The 6,000-nt window shown below is 42.1% G+C and overlaps 1 protein-coding gene across 1 annotated transcript in view; it reads right to left on the minus strand.

Moving 5' to 3' along the window:
• LOC110526858 (gamma-aminobutyric acid receptor subunit pi) overlaps positions 1 to 3,511 on the minus strand; it is a 65,612-nt gene extending 62,101 nt beyond the window's left edge. The window contains exon 1 of the mRNA XM_021608051.2: positions 3,118 to 3,511. The gene's annotated coding sequence lies outside the window, so the exon portion shown is untranslated. The remainder of the gene's footprint in view (positions 1 to 3,117) is intronic.
• Between the last annotated feature and the right edge of the window lie 2,489 nt (positions 3,512 to 6,000).

The following is a 6,000-nucleotide window of genomic DNA, read 5'->3' on the forward strand; positions in this document are numbered from 1 at the left end:
ATGAGTGATGACAGTGCCACTGCAACATCCCAAGTCAGACAGGGCACAAAGGGCCACACGGATGGGACAGCCAGGTCAGCCCAAACCCAAACCCAAATGTCCCTGGCCCTCACTCCCATGATGCACCTGGGCCAGAGAGTGGGCGGTTGGGAGATGAGGCCCATCAATCTGAATCAGGAAGGAGGGATGAGCCACCTGGTGCTCTGTGCCACCCTCCAGGTCCCAGCTGCACCCATACCTCATCAATTCATAGCACTGCCTGTCTGCCAAACCACCAATTCTGCAGAGTAATGTTTGCACAGGGCATAGTCTCTACCCACACCTCAGACAGCATATAACGAGCACAGCAGGGAGGAAAAAGGGGAGATATACACATAGAAAGGAGTTCCTTACCACTGTGCGTCATCCAATACATGTTTGTTGCCTTTGGATTACTTTTTTAAAATGTGTTAAATCTGCTATGTTGTCACTGGGTGGGAAGAGGAAATGACATTCTGAGCACTGGAGTTTTTAAGATAAGGAGCGGGCCTTCCCATCACCTCTCTGCACAACCCAGTTAATGTAAAATCACATTGACTTCAGCTCCCTACTTCCTCTTTTAATATCATGCATGACTGGGAGCTAAATCTGCTCTGCAACTAACTGGTTTAAGCATACTGAGATTCATTGAAACAAAAAAAAAGAGCAAAAATAAATAAATCACATTGTGTTTTTTTTACAGAGCTGCACCGGAACAGAGACAGTTGTCTTGGCTGTTACTCACATCACACAAATGTACATATTTTTTGGGAGAGAGAGGGACATTTCAAAACCTCCAGCCTCCATGAACAGGTCAAGTGTTTCTCTTTTCTTCCGAGATAAGATCAGACCTGACTTCTCATTTGTATACACTACTTGATTACATGAAACAACATCAAAGTACTCTAGCGCAGTTTGGTGCTTAAGAATTCTTGCCAACAGCTGACAGCTACCTTTAATCTGATAGGCTTCATAGCCTGAGGGTAGCAATAGGCTAAAGTGGAAATTACTCCTGATGTGCATCTCTCCTTTCATGAACAGTTCGATACGCATCTAGATACATCGGGTCCTATATGGTGAGTTTCGGTTTGATTAGGGGAACGAATTGATACGATTCAGTTTGATTCGACACACTAAATTTTTTTTTGCGTGAGCATATTAATTTTCCATTTTAAATTAATATATGCTCCTGCATCTGTCTGAGATGACTTCTCTAAGATGAGTGTGTGTGTGTCGATGTCAAGGTTGTGTGTTTGCACCCGAGCTGTGTCATGGCTAGAAGGGATTCATCTTTTGTCAAATTACTGTCAAAAATCGCATTTTAAAACCCTAACCATTATTTCGACAATAGCTGGTTCCCTTCCAGCCATTTACCCAGAGCTGAGCCATAGGGCAGGCTGAGCATCTACCACCCCACTATCAATTTACATTTAGCCAATTAATTGACATTTAGCCAATTAATATAATGGAACTTTGTAATTTTACACCCGTCTCAAAAGCCAATAGTTTCGAAGTTTGGAATTTTACTGGAGAACTTCTCCAGCTTTTTCTAATGAATGCCAGCACACACAGCTTGCAGAAATGATTGATGTACTTTATGAAATGACCTGTTATTTTAAAAATAACCAAATATAAATACTATGACTGTTTGTATCAAAAGTATGCTTTATTGCGAACCTGAACAATTCAACTAATAAAGCCTATGATTTGATATTGCAAAAGCTATATCCTAATCTGAATGCTGACGGTGTCGAGCAGATGTACGAATAGCCTAGAACAGAGATAGACCTACCTTGTTGGCGTGATTAGCTGTCTACCGCACTGTGCGACGTGCGCACGCACAGCTGTTATCAGACACACGCAGTTACATGCATACAAGTTCGGTGGGCTACTGAGCAGCAGGAGAGGACACATCAATTGTCACAACAGATAAGAATAATTTTCGGAATAAAACAATATGAGTAAAAAACATTAGGGAACCGGAGATTAGTCATGTTTGAATAGGTTTTCTGACCAATGCATGCTTCATTTGGATCGGTTTGGGCTCCAGTGGACAGATGAACCCGGACCGATGCGTTTCGGTGAATCGTTACGTACCTTGAAATTACCCCATGATAAGAACAATCAATTAATTGTATGCACCAAATCAAGATTAGCCGGCATTACATAATAATGAATAACCATATAAATCCTCCACTCCATCAGCACATGAACACCCAGTTCCACTAAAACGCGCACATCCACACATGGATGCAGATCTACATATAATCATGAGGGGCTGTATGAAATGTGTTTATGACCTTCACCTGGTGTGAGCGCTGCCACTCCTTGTCACTTTGAAATCCCCGTTCCCAAAAATAATTCAAGTGCATAATAGGTGATGGCAATTTGTCGAGGTCTTGACCCCAACTAAAATGTTCTAATTAACCGCAGTGAATATTGTACTCAGTAATAGTCAATCAAGCATTCAACATAAAGCATGGCTACCCATACAGTAAATTAAAGTTTACCCCCACAGCATCCTTTCTTTTAAGTGGAACATTTACACACGACCTCCAATCTTTATGAGCGCAACAGTCACACAGCGTTGATATCCACAAAACTGAATGAATATGAAATGTTCACTCAATCCCTATAAAGCTGTTTTCACCCTATACACAAGATTATAATGACATTATTATAAGATAGGCTATTGTTCAGTGCTTCACTTGTATATGGCACAAATGTGATATTTGAGATATTTGTAAAAAATAATAATAATAAAACATGAACCTACGAATGTCATTGTTTATTAGGCTACTTTTCATTTTCAAAACATAAATTAGCAAACCATTTAAAAACAATTGAAAGTCTACGAAGCTTCAAGTCTACGAAGCTTCAGCGTAACGTTACTGACTTGGCTGTAAACAAACCAATATGCTCAACAAACGAAACATGTTCCCTTGATTGAAGGTAGGTTTACTCAACCATATTCAAACATGTAAAACGTAAGTACAAACCCAAGAATCATTCATTGTACATGCCAAAATTCAAGGGTGGTTGTATCATATTCGCTAAACAGGCTACTACAAAGTTAAAAGCACGTAGGCACATTCTTACCTGTAGTGATTGGTGTCCGAGCGCATAACATACATTTCAGCATATACTAGCGATAAGTGTAATCGAATTTTCCTTGGCATTAAAATTAAAGTTGTAACCGGTAGCCCACTTCAGTCACCAACATCTGCCTGCGAAAACAACTGGTGCTCTGTCAGCGAATTCCCGTCGACAAGGAGAAGCCGCTTGTGCACAATGAATCGCAAAGGTCCTACCAACCAAACCTACTGCCGCTTTTGGGTCTCTAAAGACAATGCACGAGATGAATGTCACCAACAATAACTTGGCCCATTCAGAACAAATTAATTTATTTCCACTATTTATATAATGAAAAAACTAATAAAATTAAGACCACCATTGGATAATGCGATAGCTTTAGTTTAAAACATTTTTCATTGGGGAGCTACATTGACAGTGGCAAAATCACCTCCCATTTAACACTGGGACAAAGTCGTTGTAGAACAAAGCATAGTAGCCTGTCAATTATTGAAGCCCAAAGGAGCCAATCGCAGAGGGAATAAAATTTCATTTCTGGGATGGCAACATCCAAGCATATGGAAGACATCCTATTCTTAAATTAGCCAACACTTTACATAACAGCTTATAAAATGTATTTATTCCATTACATGTAGTCCTATTTAAACTTTGAAACTCAACAAAGAAATATGATTTGTGGTATATTCTCATAGTTATAATTGGACCTTTGACACATCCCGTAATGTGCCTTTGCTGATTTATTGGTACTCTGAAGTATAATAATCCTGTCAGTGCTAGTTTAACAGTTCGCTTCACCACAGAGAAGTAGCTACACACATCGAGTGAGTCAGTGGCATAGCTTTCACCTGGATTCTCCTGGTCAGTCTATGATCCCTTATTGATGTCACTTGTTAAATCCACTTCAAATCAGTGTAGATCAAGCCGAGGAGACAGGTTAAATAAGGATTTTTAAGCCTTGAGGAAATTGAGACGTGGATTGTGTATGTGTGCCATTTGGAGGGTGAATGGATATGAACTATTTCAGTGCCTTTGAACCGGGTATGGTAGTGGGTGCCAGGGACACCGGTTTGAATGTGTCAAGAACTGCAACTCTGCTGGGTTTTTCACACTCAAAAGTTTCCGGTGTGTAGGGCTGTGGCGGTCATGACATTTTGTCAGCCAGTGAATGTCAAGCAAATAACTGCCGGTCTCACAGTAATTGACCAGTAATTAACATAAACAAGTTTAGCATCTCCTGGCTTCCATGCATAGTCTATAAACCACTGATGCAGACCTGTTAAAAAGTTTAATGAATCCATGATTCATTTTAGACAGGTCTAAAGAAACATGATATGAAGAAAATGTGCTCTATTTCAGAAGAACATAATAGTATTCTCTGAGTTGTCCTTATATTTGGCCCTGATATGGCTATGACATATGGCTGTGGGCTACACTCAATCAATCACATTTATTTATAAAGCACTTTTTACATCAGCAGATGTCACAAAGTGCGATACAGAAACCAAGCCTGAAACTCCAAACAGCAAGCAATGCAGATATAGAGGCACGGTGGCAAAGAAAAACTCCCTTGAAAGGCAGGAACGTAGGAAGAAACCTAGAGAGGAACCAGGCTCTGAGGGGTGGAAAGTCCTCTTTTGGCTGTGTCCCGGGTGGAGATTATAAGAGTACATGGCCATTTAAGGCCAGATTATTCTTCAAGATGTTGAAACGTTCATAGGTGATCAGCAGGGTTAAATAATAATCACAATGGTTGTGGAGGGTGCAACAGGTACCTCAGGAGTAAATGTCAGTTGGCTTTTTATAGCCGAGCATTCAGAGGTCAAGACAGCAGGTGTGGTGGAGAGAGAGAGTCGAAACCGGCAGGTCTGGGACAAAGTAGCACGTCTGGTGAACAGGTCAGGGTTCCCTAGCCGAAGGCAAAACAGCTGAAACTGGAGCAGCAGCATGACCAGGTGGACTGGGGACAGCCAGGAGTCATCTGGCCAGGGAGTCCTGAAGCATGATCCTAGGGCTCAGGTCCTCCGGGAGGGGAGGGAGAGAAAATTAGAGGGAGTATACTTAAATTCACACAGGACACCAGGATAATTACACCAGATATAACAGACTGACCCTAGCCCCCCGGCACATAGACTATTGCAGCATAGATCCTGGAGACTGAGACAGGGGTGGGTCGGGGACACTGTGGCCCGTCCGACAATACCCTCGGACAATACCCCTATGGCCTCCACATGGCTCGTTGTGGGCATGGGCTATCTTTATCCCCCTCTGTGTTTTAGGAACCACCCACCTTCGTTTGATGTCGGTTTCTGAAACATAAACACAGTAGGTGTAATCTACAAGTGTGAGGTTCTGTTTGGTTGTGTACAGCGAACGCAAGTCGTGTGAACATGCCAAAGCCAGTTCGGACACTAGGTGATTGACAGGATCCGACAGGAAAGCCATGAAAGTGGCGAGGGACTCATCTTAGTGTTGCATTGCTACTGGGTCACCATTTGGGAATAAATGAGTTAGCAACACATTATGTTCGTTCAAAGACATTTCCTGCAGAGCTATACATGGACACCATGGCGCCATGCGTCTCGAGCATCGAACACTGAAGGGGTGCCGTGAATTGACCCAGATTTCGCCATGCTGTCGGCATGGTAGTTGCAGAGTTTGTCACAACCAGGTAAATTTGGAGTGTCCCTTTCTTCCAATACACCTGTATGTCGTGTTTGGTGATGAGGTCATTGCAAGCTAGAATGAGCTCTTTGTTTTTCACTTCTTTGCCACTTGAAGTGGTCATGTGCTTGGCATATGCATATTGAGATAAGAAGGTGAGTCTGGCGTAGTCTGAGTTGGTGCAGATTGCGAGTTATGACAAGTTGTGTTTCACTGCCGTTTGCAGTG

Source organism: Oncorhynchus mykiss, chromosome 1, assembly GCF_013265735.2.
Source record: "Oncorhynchus mykiss isolate Arlee chromosome 1, USDA_OmykA_1.1, whole genome shotgun sequence".
Classification (NCBI taxonomy): Eukaryota; Metazoa; Chordata; class Actinopteri; order Salmoniformes; family Salmonidae; genus Oncorhynchus; species Oncorhynchus mykiss.